The sequence below is a fragment of the Cydia fagiglandana genome, chromosome 23 (genome assembly GCF_963556715.1).
Source record: "Cydia fagiglandana chromosome 23, ilCydFagi1.1, whole genome shotgun sequence".
NCBI classification, from domain to species: Eukaryota; Metazoa; Arthropoda; class Insecta; order Lepidoptera; family Tortricidae; genus Cydia; species Cydia fagiglandana.
In genome coordinates this window covers 6,916,124-6,934,328 of record NC_085954.1, presented here as the reverse complement: position 1 = coordinate 6,934,328, position 18,205 = coordinate 6,916,124, and the positions used below count along the sequence as shown (strand labels likewise).

Below are 18,205 nucleotides of genomic sequence, written 5' to 3'. Positions count from 1 at the left end.
AAATTTATTCGACACCAGCAGTCTTGTGTACGTTTAGCTTTGTGAGACGGGGCACTATCTTGTTGAAAATTAATAATAGTTAACCCCATACAACTTTCGGATATTTTCTAGTATATGACCATGATACAACACGTTCTGAAAATAATAGTCTTGGTTAATTTTTACTTCCCAATCAATGAACAGCAGTGATAGTTTGCCTCTAGGTGATTGATATGGCACCCCCCATGACAGCCGTCGCACTTTGAAATCGCTGTATCGCCAATTTGTTTACTGGAATAGCCCTTAATGAAGCACCGTAAACACGATCATTTTGTTGACTGATTGTGGCTATCTTGCAATTGAAACATCTTTTCGTCGGAAATAGTTATTTACGATACAAGTGCGGAAAAGAGGAAATTCGAAACGAGTGGCGATAAATTAAAACACGACCGAAGGGAGTGTTTTAAATCGACACGAGATGCGAATTACCTGTTCGCACGTATATCGTACAACGTTTTACAGTACATATGGCCCTTTAAACTTTTGACATACACACGAAAAGTGCTATTTTACGCACTAGTGCGGTAAAATAGGGCCATATGACATTGTACTGTAATAGTACATTTCGATGCTAGTGCGGAAGGTATGTCATTACTTCACGAGTACCGAGATATCTTGCCACGAGCCGCAGGCGAGTGGCAAGACTCGGGACGAGTGAAGATTGACATTTCCGCACGTGTATCGAACGACGTTTTTTAATACAGTTGCGAAAAAATAAGAAAAACATTGTTAATCGTACACTAAACAAAAGTGGTAACAGTGACAGCTCGGTTATACGTCGTCTTTAAGTATATTATATCTATGGGCGTTTGGCAGCTATTCCGTTCCATTCAGTCAACTTATTAAGAACGGATTTTTCAATATTGAATATTAAAAAATAAACGTGTTATAATGATGAAGAGGTAAGTAATTAAATATGAAATATGTAATATTTTTCGTATTCTTACATTAACGGTAGGTTTTTATGCTGATTACGACGTTTAAAGGAAACTAATATTAACCTCATCAATAAGTAGTCGTGAATTGGAACAAGTATAAATTTAAAAAAATTGGAAAAGTAAAAAGCACTAGTTCGAGATAACCAACTTTCCGCACGCTAAACAGCTACGTAAAGTAGCACTTTTTGAGCAACTGTATTAAAAAAATAATTTCATCGCCCTCATGCCAAGCTAGCAAGTGCCTGCATTTTTTCACTCTAGGTTTTTTCTCGGCATCTGTCAATCCATGTTTTTTTTTTTTGTAGGCCATATCCAAGATCAGGTCGTAATATATGACTCCTTGATCGTCGGGATATTTTCATATGTTTAGCGAGTTTACTTGCACTTGGGCTGGATTTCGCCGAATACGCTCACGAATGCTTTTAATTATTATATTTTTGACACGAACAGATGGTTTTCGACCAGGTTTAGGCCTGGTTCTTGAAGATCCTGTCTTTTTAAATCGCTTAATGGTCCGATATATGAACCTTATATTAATATCTAAACGTTTAAGCTTCTTAAACATCTCGCACGTTCGGAATTTTTGCTTGTATAAATTTACAACGAGCTGGCGTTTCGCGTCTATGTTGAAAACAATATAAAAACCATAGATATCAAGCTAAAGTCTAGAAATCATACATCAATCATACATAGATGGATAAATTCTCGATTAACCAAAAATTAAAAAAGTACCTTTATGTTTAAATAAAATGGCAGAAAAAAAGTAGGACACTTAATCTGCCCAACCCTGTAAAATTTAATTGTGATTTTTGTGTAAGCATTATTAATTCTGTGACGCAAATTAATTTCAATGCCTGCACATGATTTCGGTGTTTTTTAAATCTCAAATTAAGTATCTTAAAAACTATAAGTTTCTAATGGAGGCCTCCGTTACCAACATTTTTATATTTTCGGAAACAAAGTCGCATATCTAATTAGTTAAAAAAAATTGGCATCAAAGTCGCTCGTTATTTAAACTGTCTTTATTAGTAAAATATTGTTAGAGTTCAATACTAATGAAGACAGTTTAAATATAGAGTGTTTTAATAAATAATTATAATTTACTACCTAGTTGGTTACTAAGTTATGTTACTGTAATAATTAATTAATAATTAATAATAATTAAATTTAACTGCATAAAATATACTAACGAAAGTAGAATATATATTAGACAGTCCACACAGCTTATGACCGCACGAAATGGAAATGGAAATTACATGTGGTCGCGAGCCTCAGCAATGAGAAAACGAGAAGATACGTCTCAGTGAGCATGGTGTTTGTACGACAAGAAACCCATTAAAATTAAAAAGAAGCCATAGCAGTCCACTATGTCTAGCAAATGTCAAGTGGAGTTCTGTTTTGTTAAAGTACGTCATTTTTAACGGGATAAGCCCTATGAATTATCCTATTAAAGCTTGAGAAAACGGAGAGATACAGATTGGATTGAAGATCATGGGGACCAGAAAACCTCTTAATGCGAGCCAGTTACTAGGGAAATCAAGTTATTATACCTATCCTATATTCATTTACAAACCCTATTTAACTCACAGCATATTCAAACTATACATAGTTCACTAACCAGCAACCTGCATTGATCAAATTTTCAAGAAAAACAACTAATTAATGATTTTTCTTAAGAAACCTGAAAGTCAAGGTCACGCCGATTTCACACCGAAAACACGCCGCCGCCGCCGATTTTTCGGCAAACGCCGCCGCCGATCATTTTTTAATCGGCGCACACGTCTACACGCGACTTCTCTCCAGCCTCATAGTCTTTAATCGTCCATTAAGCAAATGACCTTTTCGTCTGCGGTAAGCGTGTAGTCCAAGGTCTTCATTGATAACTTTTTTAGGGAGCTTCTCTCCATTGACATCTGTATTGCCAACAACTTTTGTTTGCGAACGGGGTTTCTTGCAAATCTCGCCTTAACTGCTTTTATCACAGCTGGGGTCCGAACGGTGTGTGGTCTCTTACGGTCATCGAAGCTCAGGGTACTATTGTATCTATTAATTGTGCGATAAACAAATAATTTGTTGATATTCAGGTTTTCAAGCAACTTCAAAATCATATTTGGCGGGTGTCCACATTTGTGCAACGCAATCACAGCGACACGACTCACTTTTAGGCCCCAATTCATTATAAGTACAACGAAATAAATGTTATGTGTGGTATAAAATTATAGCTCACAAATCCACCACATTATGTCATTTTTTATTTGTTTGGTAGCATTTGTTTTAACGCAAAGAAAGAGGTTGCAAATCGAGTAACAAAACTTAGTAACCAACTAGGTAGTGGTAAAAGGTTGAAAAAAAAATCCCACTGGTAAAAAATTGATGGTAACTAGTGGGAATAACCCATTGATTTTTATAAATATTTTTACCGATCAAACAATTATACACTTTTCCGACCAAATTGCGGATAATATATGACTATAATATTATATCCACACTTACCTGCCGGGACAACCAAGAGAGGTACAGTGTAAGCGTATTTATCTGTCTTAACAATTGTCCAAATGCCCTCAAATAAATGTAAGATAAGTGCCAATACAACCGTAACTATTAAATAAGGTCTAAATTTTTCATTTTCTTCTTCGCACTGTAAAACAAATAAAAATATATAATTTTATTTCGATTTCACATTCGTGAAATTACACGGTACGATTTATTTATTGTTCTTAAGTAGTATTGGTTCTATTGTATACCACTCACTCACATACTCATTTACTATATTGCTCATTCATCATCATCTTAGCGTCGTCCCGGCATTTTGCCAATGTTTCAATTGAATAGGTATCCAACAGTAGGTAACGGTACCCAAATAAAACGGCAAAATACCGGTACTTACAATAAAGGTATCAGTAGAATAGGTATCCAACAGAACACAACAGCCAGTGGCTGTTAACAGTTCATTATACATTAAGGTAGAAGTACTAGTGCTCGACGCTGCACTAGTATTCGACATGGGCACTTTATGTCAAAGTGACAAGGATTAAATTTGAATACTTACAGAAAAATTTTTGCCGTTCAAATTTAACCTAGGTATATAACTTTGACATAAAGTGCCCATGTCGAATACTAGTGCACCGTCGAGCATTAGTACTTCTACGTTACAAAAACGTTAAAGCGGCACGAAACGAGAGATGACCCATTTATTTTAGGTAAGAAATATTATTACCCGAGTTATTTCACACCATAAAAACATAATTTTTTGCCAAAAATATACTTTTTGGTACAAGCCAAAAAAGCTGGCAAAGGCCGGGATAACGCTAGGTAGAAGGAGGATACTTTTTGGTACAAGCTTTTAGCGCTGATTGTACTTTTTTTACCACACTCAACTAATACTCATCGAGACAATTCTAAAACCCACAAACACAATTAGGTTGCATTGTTTCATCACAGAGTTCCTATGTCTCCTGTCTCCATCATCAGATCAGCTCGATGGTACCATGACATTGCATAGGTTCACAATCAGAAATCGCGAAGTGGGTCACATTTAGCTTTTACAAGATTTGACCCACACTAACTAACAAACTAACTGACATACTAACAGGGCATATTAAATAAATGGCCATTAGAAGGGAAAGCAATGTCAGCAATGCCATGACAATATATAGGAAATATTTACTCACTCCACCTGAAATAGAAAAACAAATTATTAAATAAGTATTTAATGATCAAACCTCGGAGTAATTAACAACGGAGTGGCGACGCGCACTAATTTCTATCTGAAACATTCTGTCGTTTTTGGCGCGGGGGACGAGGTATCGCACACAAATAATGTTAACACTAATGCATTTTATGCGTGCGTCGCTACACATGCACACGACAAAATTATCAAACACTAGCATAAACTATATTCACAATAGTACAAGAACAAACACAGACAACCCTCTCCGTGAACGAGATGACGTTCTAAGTAAACCTAGGTAGTGCGAGGGACCCGGCGATAATATTGTCGATATAAGTGATGGTCAACCCGTTAATGGTCGGATCAAACAAAGCAGTATGTACTGGCGATCCACCACTCACGGGTCCATGAGAAAACCAGTTAACTGTCAGCCACCAGTGAGTGGTTAATGAGGTGTTGCCGTATTTAGAGGCGAAATTGGAGACATTTAAGACGAAACGGGAGCTGAGCTAAAAGTCAATTTTGAGATTTCAAGCTGAATATACCCGCCGCTCTGACGGGGCGTAACCGCGGTGTGAGAGACTGTATTTGTATGTGTAATGCAGGCACACAGACGCGTACTGTGCGCCCGTACTCGCACTGGCGCGCACCTCACTGATTGCAATTTGCATTGTCACTTTTTGTTACTGCTACTACTAAGTAGGGTAATTTGCCAGTAACTGGCCACTTTTAATAACTGGCCGCCCTAAACTAAAAATGAATCCTATTCACCTATAAACAGAATTCATTTTAGTATAAGGTTTCAATAACTTCAATAACTGGCCACCTTATACTAAAATTAATTCTATTTATAGGTGAATATAATTCATTTTTGGTTTGGGGTGGCCACTGACGAATTACCCTATTGCGATTGAACTTTTTTACGTACCCGGCTTACGTTTACGGAACTCGATATCGAATAGGGTAATTCGCCAGTAACTGGGCGCCCTAAACTAAAAATGAATTCTATTCACCTCTATACAGAATTCATTTTAGTAGGTAGGGGTCATCCATTAATTACATCACACGTTTAGGGGGAGGGAGGGGGTCAAGAAAATGTGACATATTGTGACATGGGGGAGGGGGGAGACACAAACTTTGTGACGTCACTTTAACTTCATCAGTAACCGAAAATTTATTTAAATTATTTTATTCGCGGTACATTTAAATAACAAGTTTTTAAAACGATAATCGTTTTTATTCGTTTAATTTTCTTTCCTAAGCAGTTTTGGGTTATCGTCATCAATATTTTGATAAAATATTAATAATACTTAGGTACTTAATTCAATTTGGCGATTTCGTAGAAAAAATGTGACGACACACTAGGGGGGAGGGGTTTGCCAAATGTGACCAAGTGTGACAAGGAGGGGGAGGAGGGGTCAAAAAACCTAGAAATTCGTGTGACGTTATTAATGGATGACCCCGTATAAGGTTTCAATAACCGGCCACCTTATACTAAAATGAATTCTATTTATAGGTGAATAGAATTCATTTTTGGTTTGGCGTGGCCAGTTACTAATAGTGGCCTGTTACTGGCGAATTACACTATTTATGTACTTAGTGGTTAATACTAGTATCAAGTAATTTTTTTTTTTAATAATGCTCAGAAACGAAGTATAGACATGACAAATATAAATATTAACGTCTTTGTAAGGCAGGATTGGATATTCTATAAAGTAAGAGTAAGTGTACCTATGAAACAACCAATTCAGCTAGGACTAGGGAATGCAATCTAGATCTCGCAATTTCGAGATCTCGCCAGATCTCGCACGTATTTTCGAAATTTAACCTAGTTGATAGGAAATCTCGATATATGCAATCTCGGTCGAGATCTCGATTAATATTTTCGAGATCTCGAACAAGACTGAAAGTGAAATACTTTGTTTTAAGTAATATATGACCTTAGATTCATGTTGTTCAGGCAGTGCTATTATGTGTCCGGCTTTAGCTCTATTATTGTTACGCAGTTTCTAAGTAAAGGTAAATAGTGGTTTAACATCGATAGCATTTCATAGAAGTCAAGTAAAAATTAAAATTGATTTTATGTTAAATGTCAATTTAATTTGTTGTTGTTATTTTCAAAATATAACATGAGGTACCTTAAATAAGTAGTATGTCGGCGGCATATCGTAAAATCGTAATCCTAGGCGTATCATGAAACACCACCGTTTCCTGATCTAATATTAACCCAGGCATATCACGATCTTCCTTATGATAGAGACTGCAGATCCATCAGAGCAATGCATTCTTTGATATTCCTAGCTTCATAGCGGGCGCATTGTAAAATAATTGATCGAGAAATCATATATTTTCAATGATTTTGTAAATGACTACAGTTATGACTACGGTTATTAGAAACCAATTATAGTATGTTTAATATTTTTCTAATGGTATGCATCACCAATTGATCAGTAAAATAGAACCCGAGAAATAATGATCAGTTGAGGTCGGTCGCTCGCCATTTACGTGACGGAACAAAATTCATCATTACTTTGTTATATAATATCATACAACATAAAACTTATGTTTTTGGAAAGCTAATGAAATTTTTCGTATATTTTATAATAACATTAATTGCGGTAAAGTTATAATTTATTGAGTTAGACGCATGTTTTGTCAGTACTTATGCCATCCATGTACGGTAAAAAATCATATATTTTAAATATTTAGTAAATGACTACAGTTATGACTACGGTTATTAAAAAACAATAATTGCACGTTTATTACTCTTTCAAACGACATCTCACACGAACCGATCGGTCCCATAAGACTAAAGACGTGAACAAATATCAATGCTGGTCGGCCGCCCACTTTTTTCTTCCTTTTTTTCGACACGTCCCCTCCCCCCTCCATAAAATAAAAACCGGTCTAGTCATATTTTGGAGACCACGAGGAACACGTCCATACCAGTTTTAGGTATTTAGAAGAGATGTCGACGAAAATCGTGAAGGAGACGACTTTTGTTTAATTTGCCTATAGACTATAGGAATACCAGAATATCACACCTTGAGGTTTGCATAAAATGGCTGGTGTTCGCTAGGCAGATCATGAAATGTCGGAGTTTCATTATATTCCTAGGAATATCTCGATACGCCCGATTTTACGATGTCTATATGTATGGAATTCTTGGAGATTTTTGATTAAAATAACACATTTTTAGTTACTTTGTCAAATTCGATCTCGTCGAGATATTAATCTCGATCCCGAAAATCTAACTGTCGAGATCTCGAAACACCCAATCTCGATTTGGATTTTTCGTGCGAGATCTCGAATCGCCAATCTTGGTGCGAGATTGCATTCCCTAGCTAGGACCTTAAATTGCTCGACAATTACGGAGCGTGACTGTACCTAAAAATTTTGTAAACCCATAACCATGCAATAAAATATTTTTGATTTTGATTTCTAATTTGAAATATTACTGTACTGTGTATGTTGTACTACAAAATAGACTGTAACTACAAAAATGTGTTCCCTCTCAACGCAAAACCTCTTGTGTCTTAGGAGGATCTAGATATTTTCACACAAGACGGTTTATCGATAACTTCTTACATCACTAGATTATCGACATTAAATGTCGACTATTGCCCATCACTTTTCTGGCTGTGTACGTATTTAGAAACTTGACTCCGCCCCTAAAATTAGTGCGGTAGGGACAACTGCAGCTGAGGCGAAAAATCCTGCGTAAAAATGACAAAATCGAGGTTTCGTACTCCTCTTTTTCCTCCTCCAAAACTTAACCAATCGTAACCTGGAAATCTAAATGATTATGAAATTATCTGTGTTGGACCGTTTTGCTTTTTTGGCTAATTGATATCAGTTTTGAATACCACGCCTCTCATTGCGGCATAGTCAATCAGGCCATTTTGGCCATTTTTGAAGGGCTCTAGCGCCTTAAAAAACAAAAAATATCACAAAAAGCAAAACGGTCCGACACAGATATTGACAATATTAATCTGTGTTGAAAAAATCATTGCTCTAGCTTCAAAAACCACGGAGGAAAACGAGGAGTACGTTTGTATGGAGGAATGACCACTCCTGTTGGCTCTTAATTATAGAGTTACGCTCTTCTAGCGCCAAATATTAATTTTTTTTTGTTTTTTTTTTGCATTATGGCACGGAACCCTTCGTGCGCGAGTCTGACTCGTACTTGCCCGGTTTTTTAATTACATATTTGTTTTTAGATATATCGAAATAGTAAGTTTTTAGGGTTCCCTACTCAAAGGGTTTTGACCAAGCAACGTCGGGAGTGGTCAGTGCTTGGATGGGTGACCGTTTTCTTTTTGCTTTTTTTTGTTTTCTTTTTTTGCATTATGGTACGGAACCCTTCGTGCGCGAGTCCGACTCGCATTTGCCCGGTTTTTTTTAGAGTTATAACTGTATGTTACGGATTTAAAGTTTTATGAGATGCGATTAGATATGAGCGCCGATAAGCATTTAGCCGGCGGCGGCGCGCCGGTCAAAATAGGTCGGCGGCGGCGGCGAATCGGCGGCGTGGCCTTGAAACCTTTGATTAATGAAAAAATAATTCAAACCGAAATTTTACCGAAAAAACATGTCTTTGCTGTAGGAAAGTTATAAAATAAGTGCATTTTTCGATTTCAAGTATAATTTATTGAATATAGGTACGAAGTTTTATATAGTTTCCGGTCTTAATTTTGGTAAGACCCTGGCCGGAAAATCTTTGCGAGGCCCTTTTATCTGTTGTGCTAAGTAAAAAGTAGCGCATTGACTGTATCATCAGGTAAACGTCTTGTCGACAGTCTAAAGAGCCGAAGTAAGGAAAATTAAGCTCCGTCGTTAACCAAACTCAACCCAACAAAACCGATTTATGTCAAAAGGTGAGGCCCTAGGCTGAGCTCCACGTAACACCGAATACCTGAATCCGACGCCTTCCCATGCGAGCATGACAGGCCAGAGGCTGAGCTGCGGGTATTAAGCATACAGCTTAGAATCGAACGCCAAGTGCGAGCTTGGCTGACGGCTGAATTCCTGGAGCGCCGATTACGGTGCGCTTCTGTGCGAGGCCGAAGACCAAGCTGCAAGAGAGTACAGCTTAGTCTAGTGTAAGCAAGTCCGAAGGTCGAGAAAGACCGAGGCCATTAATGTTAAAAACTTGGAGATGCAGGCGTATTCGTGCGAGGCCAAAGGCCGCGCTGCAGTGGAGCTAAGATCGGACAAAAACCAATGACCAAGCATTTTAAAAGCGGGGCCGAAAGTTGAGCTCCAAACAGAGCCGAAAACTTGGAGGTTCAGCTAGATAGCGGCATACTTCCATGCGAGCAATGCTAGGCCGAGACCAGTTTCCGTTTCCGACGTCCTTCCGTGCGAAGCCAACGGCAGGACCTTTTGACGTGAAAACGCTTAATATCTGAAATTAACCTTTTTACACCTTTTAAAATCATTCAACCATGCTTGTAATGGTTAATTTCGTGGTGAATGACGGATGAGCTAACCAACTGACAAAATTTGTAATTTCGTTGTCCTAAGACTAGTAGCGCGGTTACCAGACAGAAAAGTTTGAATTTACCTTCGATATTTTTGAATTTTATGGACCTAAAAAAATACCTTTTGAATGTCTATAAGTTATTCAGAGTGGCGCCGTTAAAGATCTAAACTCGATAAAATATATATTATCTGATTCTGAAAGTAGTAGTATCTAACAAGGTCACGCCGATGCCACGCCGATAGCGCAGCGTCGGCGGCGGCGGCGCGAAATTTTCGTCGGCGGCGGCGGCGCGCCGGCGCGGCGCTCATATCTAGATGCGATAGGCATGTAACCGCCATGATTAATCATGTCGTTGATGAATCATGAATCATGATGAAGTCTAAAAGTAAATAATTACTCAATTCAAAATGAATACCTATTATTATTATTTTTTTTTACCCGAGTGAAGCCGGGTTTTCATCTAACTAACTAACTGGCCTCCGAAACGAGAGCGTGCCACCTGTCCCGATCCTGCGCAACTTCCTGCCAGTTACTGACGCGAAGCTGAAGCAGATCCGCCGCCACACTCTCTTCCCAGCGATACCTGGGCCGACCCACCGGACGGCTACCAGTCGATCGTCCCAAGAACGCCTTCTTGACAGCCCGATCCTCTCCCATTCTGAGTAGGTGACCGAACCAGCGAAGTCTGTGCGCTTTCGTTTCGCCGATGATATTGGATTCGGCCACTAACTCCTCGATCTCGGCATTTTTCCGGATCCTCCAGGTGCCGTCATCTCTCTGAATAGGTCCCAGGATCTTGCGAAAAACTTTTCTCTCTGCTACCAGGAGCTGACCTTCTTCTTTTAGTGTTAGGGACCAGGCCTCACAGCCATACATTAGGATAGGCCGTATAACGGTTTTATATATCCGTAACTTTGTATGTTTGCTGAGAAGCCCGGACACCAACACTTTGAGGAGGGCTGCACTGCACCGCAGGCCGTTTTGGATGCGTATGTTGATCTCCTCCTCTCTGGTGCTTGTGTCGGTAACAGTGCATCCCAGGTACCGAAACTTCTCAACTCCACGGTAGACGGTACCCCAAACATGAAGACTACCTATCACGCAGGATGCGTGTATTCACCTAGTTTTCATCTAGTTATTAATATAAAGGAATAACATAACTACTTCATTCAAGTATTGAACAAGTGGAACCACTAAGAGAGCGAAAATCCTGCAACGATTCTTACCGTGTTGTAAGCAGACCTAAGAATGGTTAGACGGCAAAAAATTAGTATAATTTCCTGTCGTATACTGATTGTTTTTTTAGAAGAAAGTTCATTGACCCTGTCACCTGTTAGGGTTAGAATAAAGTAGTTTTTTGCATGATGTTTAAAAGGCCATAATTTAGAAACGTTTGTCCATATTAACATAGTTTCTATGGAGAAAATATAGAGATTAGGCTAAACAATCCTCCTTTTGCGGAAAGGATCGTCGTGCCTTTCCACCCTGTATAATGTACGCGACAGCGAATTCGCATTGAGAGATTAGCGTTTTTAGGTTATACAGGGTGGAAAGATAAGTCGGGCCCTGGAGGGAAACTACCTTAAGGAGACATTCCTTTATTTTTAAAAAGAAACAGAACTGCATTTTCATAGTATTTTTCTTTTTTTCTTCAATTGGCTTGTCTGAAAAAATCTTAAGTACTAAATATTAGATTTTATGGATATTTTGTACGACAGACGAGTGTAAGACCTAATGTTTCTTGAAGAAATGTTATCATTAACATTAACTGTATCGACTAGTAGAATAAAACTGCGGGTTTTTATTTTTTGGAATTTTTAGTCGGTTCGAGTCCCGGGCGAGGCAAGCGAATTTTAGAAAATCTTTGAATGCAGTTTAGTTTCTTTAAAAAAATAAAGGAATGTCTCCTTTAAGTTAAATGAGCCAGCTTAAGCAATTATATGGAGATGAGTAGATGACAGGTGTAATCCTACCCTTTGAGTTTGAAAAATATTATGCAACGTACTTACTTGATTCTTGAAGTGTTATGTATACATAGGCAAGAGGCAAGCTTGTTATAACGTATATGACCAAGATTATAGCGCACCCTATGCGCAATTCTAAGCAGTAACAGCAATTATTTAGTGCCATGATCACTGAAACAGAAGAAAAAGATTTCAAGGATTTGAAAGTTTTTGACTTAAGTATTTATTTTCATCACACTTGGAAGTTTTTGAACCGCTTTTAGGCTCATAATCCTAGATATTAAACTCGCATGCTTATTCATTATAGTTAACGAGCTTGTGCGGTAATGTTATAATTATTCAACTAATGCGGTAAAACACTTTTTTATTGTACCTTTGGGGTCATCCATTAATTACGTCACACGTTTAGGGGGAGGGAGGGGGTCAAGAAAATGTGACATATTGTGACATGGGGGAGGGGGGAGACACAAACTTTGTGACGTCACTTTAACTTCATCAGTAACCGAAAATTTATTTAAATTATTTAGTTCGCTGTACATTTAAATAACAAGTTTTTAAAACGAAAATAGTTTTTAATCGTTTAATTTTCTTTCCTAAGCAGTTTTGGGTTATAAAATTACTAATATTTATATCGTCAAAAATATTTTGATAAAATATTAATAATACTTAGGTACTTACTTAATTCGATTTGGCGATTTCGTAGAAAAAATGTGACGTCACACTAGGGGGGGAGGGGTTTGCCAAATGTGACCAAGTGTGACAAGGGGGGGGGGGGTCAAAAAACCTAGAAATTGGTGTGACGTAATTAATGGATGACCCCTTTACTAACTGTTTTAGTACCTAATCAAAATTTGATTACCTACGTTTACGTACACATACGTATTGGTCTTTTTTCTTGCAAGTGTGTTGAAAAATGTCGTTTGAAACACGTGTGCTATGGTCATTAATACACACATCGGCATTCTTATTGCGCGCTCGCTTCCAGGAGTTCCACCTGGCGCGCACAATATCGACTCGAATTTATTGACCAGCGTAGCTCACTTGTATCATAATGTACTAGAATTAGACCAAGAAAAGTGTGCAACGTTTTTAATAGCACACGCAGTGCAACTGTTATCTCAAAGGTCAAAATTATATGACCTTATCACGCAAACTTATAACTTGCAGTGAGTATGCTTAATAAAATCGTTGTAGACGTTTCTTGCTCTGACTTGGACTATGGGGTAGCCCTCTCCCCTCCTCCCCCCTCCCCCTTCCCCACCCCAAAAATCGACGGTCCATAAAGTAAAGATTTACCAATTCGTACGTAAATGTGACAGGAAGGTAACACGTCGAGCGTGGTTCGTGGTAGGCTCTCAGGAACATTGATGTCAAAGTGCGTTGTGTGACGGATGCGAGCCAATCGTGCAGTGACTGCACAACCCATCAACCAAACACGTTGTGGCATTAGTGCGCACCATGCGATTTGACACCAAACAACGAGAATATTCAGCCGGAATTAAGTATATGAACGGGACTATCTTTACTTTTGAAATATTTGCGTTGTCCGGCCTGTTCTTGATGTCTCTAAAGCACGCGCGTAATTATATTGCTGTCCTGTCCATATGATGCCGGTAGTCAATGGCACTTTGCGAACGGGACATAATTATAACTATGCTATATTATAACTCAAAGGCTTAAAATGTATACATACATGGCTTTGACGTCAACTGTAGGTACGTACCTACGCGTAAGTTTCGTAAAGTCAGTTTTAACTGTTAAATATTATTGTTTACTCACGTTTTCAAATTCTTGTTTTCTATAAATATAAATTCTAATTAAACTAGTCGTAAGTATAAAAAAATATTGTTTCTTTATATGTCAAACTTATCTTCTGTATTTGACGTATTTGACTCGTATTTGATGTTAAATACGTGACGTTTAATTTCTTGTAAAGCCCCCTCCAGACTATGCGCGTGAATCGCGGGCGAAGCCGCGAACGCGAAGTGTGGAGTCGATTTCGCTGTCTGCGAAAATCGACTCCCCACTCGCGTTCGCGGCTTCGCTCGCGATGCACGCGCATAGTCTGGAGGGGGCTTAAGAATAAGGTAGAGGTTTCGCTTAGTATCTTTGATTACAGTTCATGCAACCTCTCTGCAAATATTGTATATGTTATGAAAGAGACGATCGAAAAACAGGTCGAGACTTTCGGCTCGATTCGAAAAATGAATTAGATTTCTACTAGACTTCAACAAGTTACGATATGGATAATTTAAAGATATTTGTAAGATAGATATGTCTGACGTTTCCGCGATTCTGGAGGTCCTCTTGAACGATTTATGACTTAAGTAGATATCCAAGTCATATCTAGTCGATATCTAATGTAGATCTAGTTGATCTCTAAATCGTCTCTAGATCTTGTGATTATCTCGAAATCCGAATAGGCCTGTTTATATGAAGTTTGTTTCACTGCGGTGCAGGAAACTTCTTCATGTATAACGGAAGTACTATTTATACGTAAATTAAAAGCTTGTTTAAAATCATAACAATATTAATAGGGTTGATCTAGGTAGGGCCAATCGGTAGTTAGGATAGAATAGGATAGGGCGTAGTTTTGTGAAAGATAGCTGCCTCTTTCACCCGAGGAGGCGAGATATGTAAAGGTTTGCAACCTTTAAAGCCTTTTTAATCTGTGACTGGTTAGTTATGATATTTAAATTTAGAATATCAGCCCGCTGTCAAATAGAACGCGGTGCGCATTCGGCATTCGATCAGAGGCAGCTACCTAGTATAGCTGTTGATCTTGATGTAAATTTCTCTCAAATATATTAAAAGAAAGTCTACTACGTGTTTTCTATGCCCACGACGTCCTCCAGATAGGCCGCCCTCTTTACAGTACCTAAGAATTCGTTTTACTCTCATCACGTCGAGACTAGTTGGTTTTTCCAAGTTCCTTGAGGCAACACCACCAGCTACGCAGTTATATATAACTGCGTAGCTTATATCTGGCCTTGTAGCGACCATTAGATATGCTAGAGCTCCCACGGCTTGACGGTAAGGAAAAAGTATATTGTCATCATCTTCCTCTTCTTCGTCTTTATTAATTTTTACTGCCGGGGTTGGCACTGCTTTGCAGTCATCCATTCCGAATTTATGGAGTATTTTCTCTGTATATTTACTCTGGTTTAGCGTGATATTACCGTCTTTGGTTTTGCTAATCTTCAGCCCCAGAAAGTAATACGCCGATTTAGTAGTTATTTTAAATCTATTTGTTAACTCTTCAATGAATTTTCTTCCAGATGTTTCATTGGCTGAAGCCACTAAATCGCGTCATCTACTTAAAGTGCAATCAACACTTTATCACGGAATATCCCTGGGGATAACGAGTATGTAGATCTAAACTAAAATCGTCAATAAATGTTGCGTATAATATTTAAAAAACCAGTTATTCAACTATACATCACAGATAAAATTTTACATTTCCGATAAAAACTGTGGAAGTTGTGGAAAAAAAACTAAAGCGCGCCAACAATTCTACCTTAATGCGCTCATATTATGCAAAGAATAGTTCTAATTATCGAGTATTAAATGGATGAGCATTACATAAAATACATGAAAACGACATTTTCGAATGGAACCATAATTAAAAAATTAATAATTTACTTGATAAGTAAGCAAAATACTGTTTCTTTAAGTACCTAATCTCCTCCTTTCAAAGTCGGTTAAAATGTGGCTTTTGTGACCTGGGCTACAAAGACAAATAAATTGACACCTCATTTATCAAAATCAGTTCAGTTGTTTCATGTAAAAAATACATAATTACATACGTAGATAGCAGTTCCTGCTGTAGTCGCGGTAAATATTAATATCAAATACTTAGACTCTTATTGTCATGGCCTAATGCTACATTATTAGAGAAATTTAAAGTTACATGCCAGTAAGTAGATGCCTAATACAAAATGCCTTATCTCGGTAAATGCCATATCAGTTCACTTAATGCGATACATAATTATATATTTAAGCCTCGATTAGCCTTATACATACATACATACATCACTGGCTCAGTGACCCAAAGAGGATCTTGACCTCTGAGTCCTCTGACACAAAAGAGCGTCACTCTGCCTTATTCTGCGCCACTTTGCGCCAGTTGGGTATTCTTATAAAAGTGGAATCTTGAGTGGTGCAAGGGTTTCAAGGCTGAGCTGAGAAGTCTGGCAGAATTTTCCCTCCCCACCCCTCTGGTCTGCCAACATCTACGGCCTGAGGGTTTCAACGTTAGATGCCAAGCCACGCCAGGCCATAATAGTAAGGGTCTAATTATTGAATTTTAATTTTTTGTCCGACTACGGCAGAATTTGCTATCTATGCGTGCATGTGTAGGTACCGTTTGCATGAAACTACTGAACTGATTTTGATAAATTAGGTGTCAATTTATTTGTCTTTGTAGCCCAGGTCATAAAAGCTACATTTTAACCGACTTTGAAAGGAGGAGATTAGGTACTTAAAGAAACAGTATTTTGCTTACTTATCTAGTAAATTATTATTTTTTTAATTATGGTTCCATTCGAAAATGTCGTTTTAATGTATTTTATGTAATGTTCATCCATTTAATACTCGATAATTAGAACTATTCTTTGCATAATATGAGCGCATTAAGGTAGAATTGTTGGGGCGCTTTAGTTTTTTTCCACAACTTCCACAGTTTTTGTCGGAAATGTAAAATTTAAATTGTGATATATAGTTGAATAGCTGGTTTTTCAAATATTATACGCAAATTTTTTTTGACGATTTTAGTTTAGCTATAAAATTGATACATATCTGCTTTTTCCATAAAAAGTGGTATTTCGTTGTTTCTAGCTCTGAAACCGTACATTTTTTTTACAAACAATGTTTAGGTGAATCATAATACATTTAATAACCTTTCATTACATGTAACACATGTGTATGTGAGACTCGTGGTATAGCTATAATTTACATTTTGCGAAATTCGGCAGTGATTATTTATATGACGTCATTATTTGTAACTGAGGAACAACAGAGATGGTCTCCCGGCAGTTTTAGAATCCAGGTCATATTGCTAATAACATACTAGAAGCTTATGTGGATTATCCTGAAAATGACCAATTTGGATTTTTTTAACTTTTATGCATTTGTATGGGCAAATATCTACATTTTGATGCATAATTTCCACATATTTGGTCCAATTTGGATTTTATTGATATCAGTGTATGGCTTGAGACGTCATCTTTAATGTTGTAGTACATTGCTTTATCGTCCGACTTTTGGTTTGGTTGTAAAACCCAAATAATCGAATATTTTTTTACGTAATTTTTATTTATTTGTAAATTTCTCTTAAACTGTTGCATCTTTTGGTACAATTTGTATAAATAAAATATAGTTTATTTAATTGGCTTTCATTTAATACCCCACACGTGTATGTGCTATGCATAGTTTGGGTGCAGTATGCAATATTCGCAACGAAGCGGGAGTCATTTTGATGACGTCATTCCGCTGAAGTAGATGGCCGGCACCGCCGTCTCCCGGCAGTTTTGGAGACCCAATGCCATGCCCAACAACATACTAAAAGTTGGTAGCGGTTTCCGGCTCTGAACTATCTCTGCGACCGTTTCCCATAAGGCATGGCACTATAGTTATATTCATAATGTTTGTATTGGGCTGCATCGACTACTCTGGCTCGTTTTTCGATATGTGACTTAATAGTTTTCGAGAAAGAAACAGTAAAAGGCCGTTTTTGCACTAATTTTCCAAGAGTTCCTATTCTAAAAAGTGGCTATTTGACAACGCCAAGCTAAATCAACTTATATGCACGTTGTACGTTTTTTAACCGATTTTCAAATCCCTAAAGGAGGAGGTTTTTTATGTTTGTTACTCCATATCTCCGTCGTTACTGGACCGATTTTAATTTTTTCTTCCATAAATACCTACATATCTTTAGAGCCGTATATTTGGTGCTTTTGGTGGTATACGTACTTTTACACTACCACGCTAGTCGAAAAAAATACTAGGATACTAACCAAAAAGGCCGAATAACTGCGATAAGGTCTTTTAACTTAGGTTCTCAAGTGCGAATTACACGTTGTTGCTAAGCAAAAAGGCAGTATGTGACATA

General features: G+C 37.7%; 1 long non-coding RNA gene across 1 annotated transcript; it reads right to left on the bottom strand.

Moving 5' to 3' along the window:
• Nucleotides 1-3,481: 3,481 nt before the first annotated feature.
• On the bottom strand, nucleotides 3,482-13,042 carry LOC134676007 (uncharacterized). Its single transcript, XR_010099862.1, has 3 exons — nucleotides 12,976-13,042; nucleotides 12,142-12,267; nucleotides 3,482-3,615 (listed from the first exon to the last, which is right to left on the bottom strand). It is a non-coding gene; the product is annotated as an uncharacterized LOC134676007 (long non-coding RNA).
• Between the last annotated feature and the right edge of the window lie 5,163 nt (nucleotides 13,043-18,205).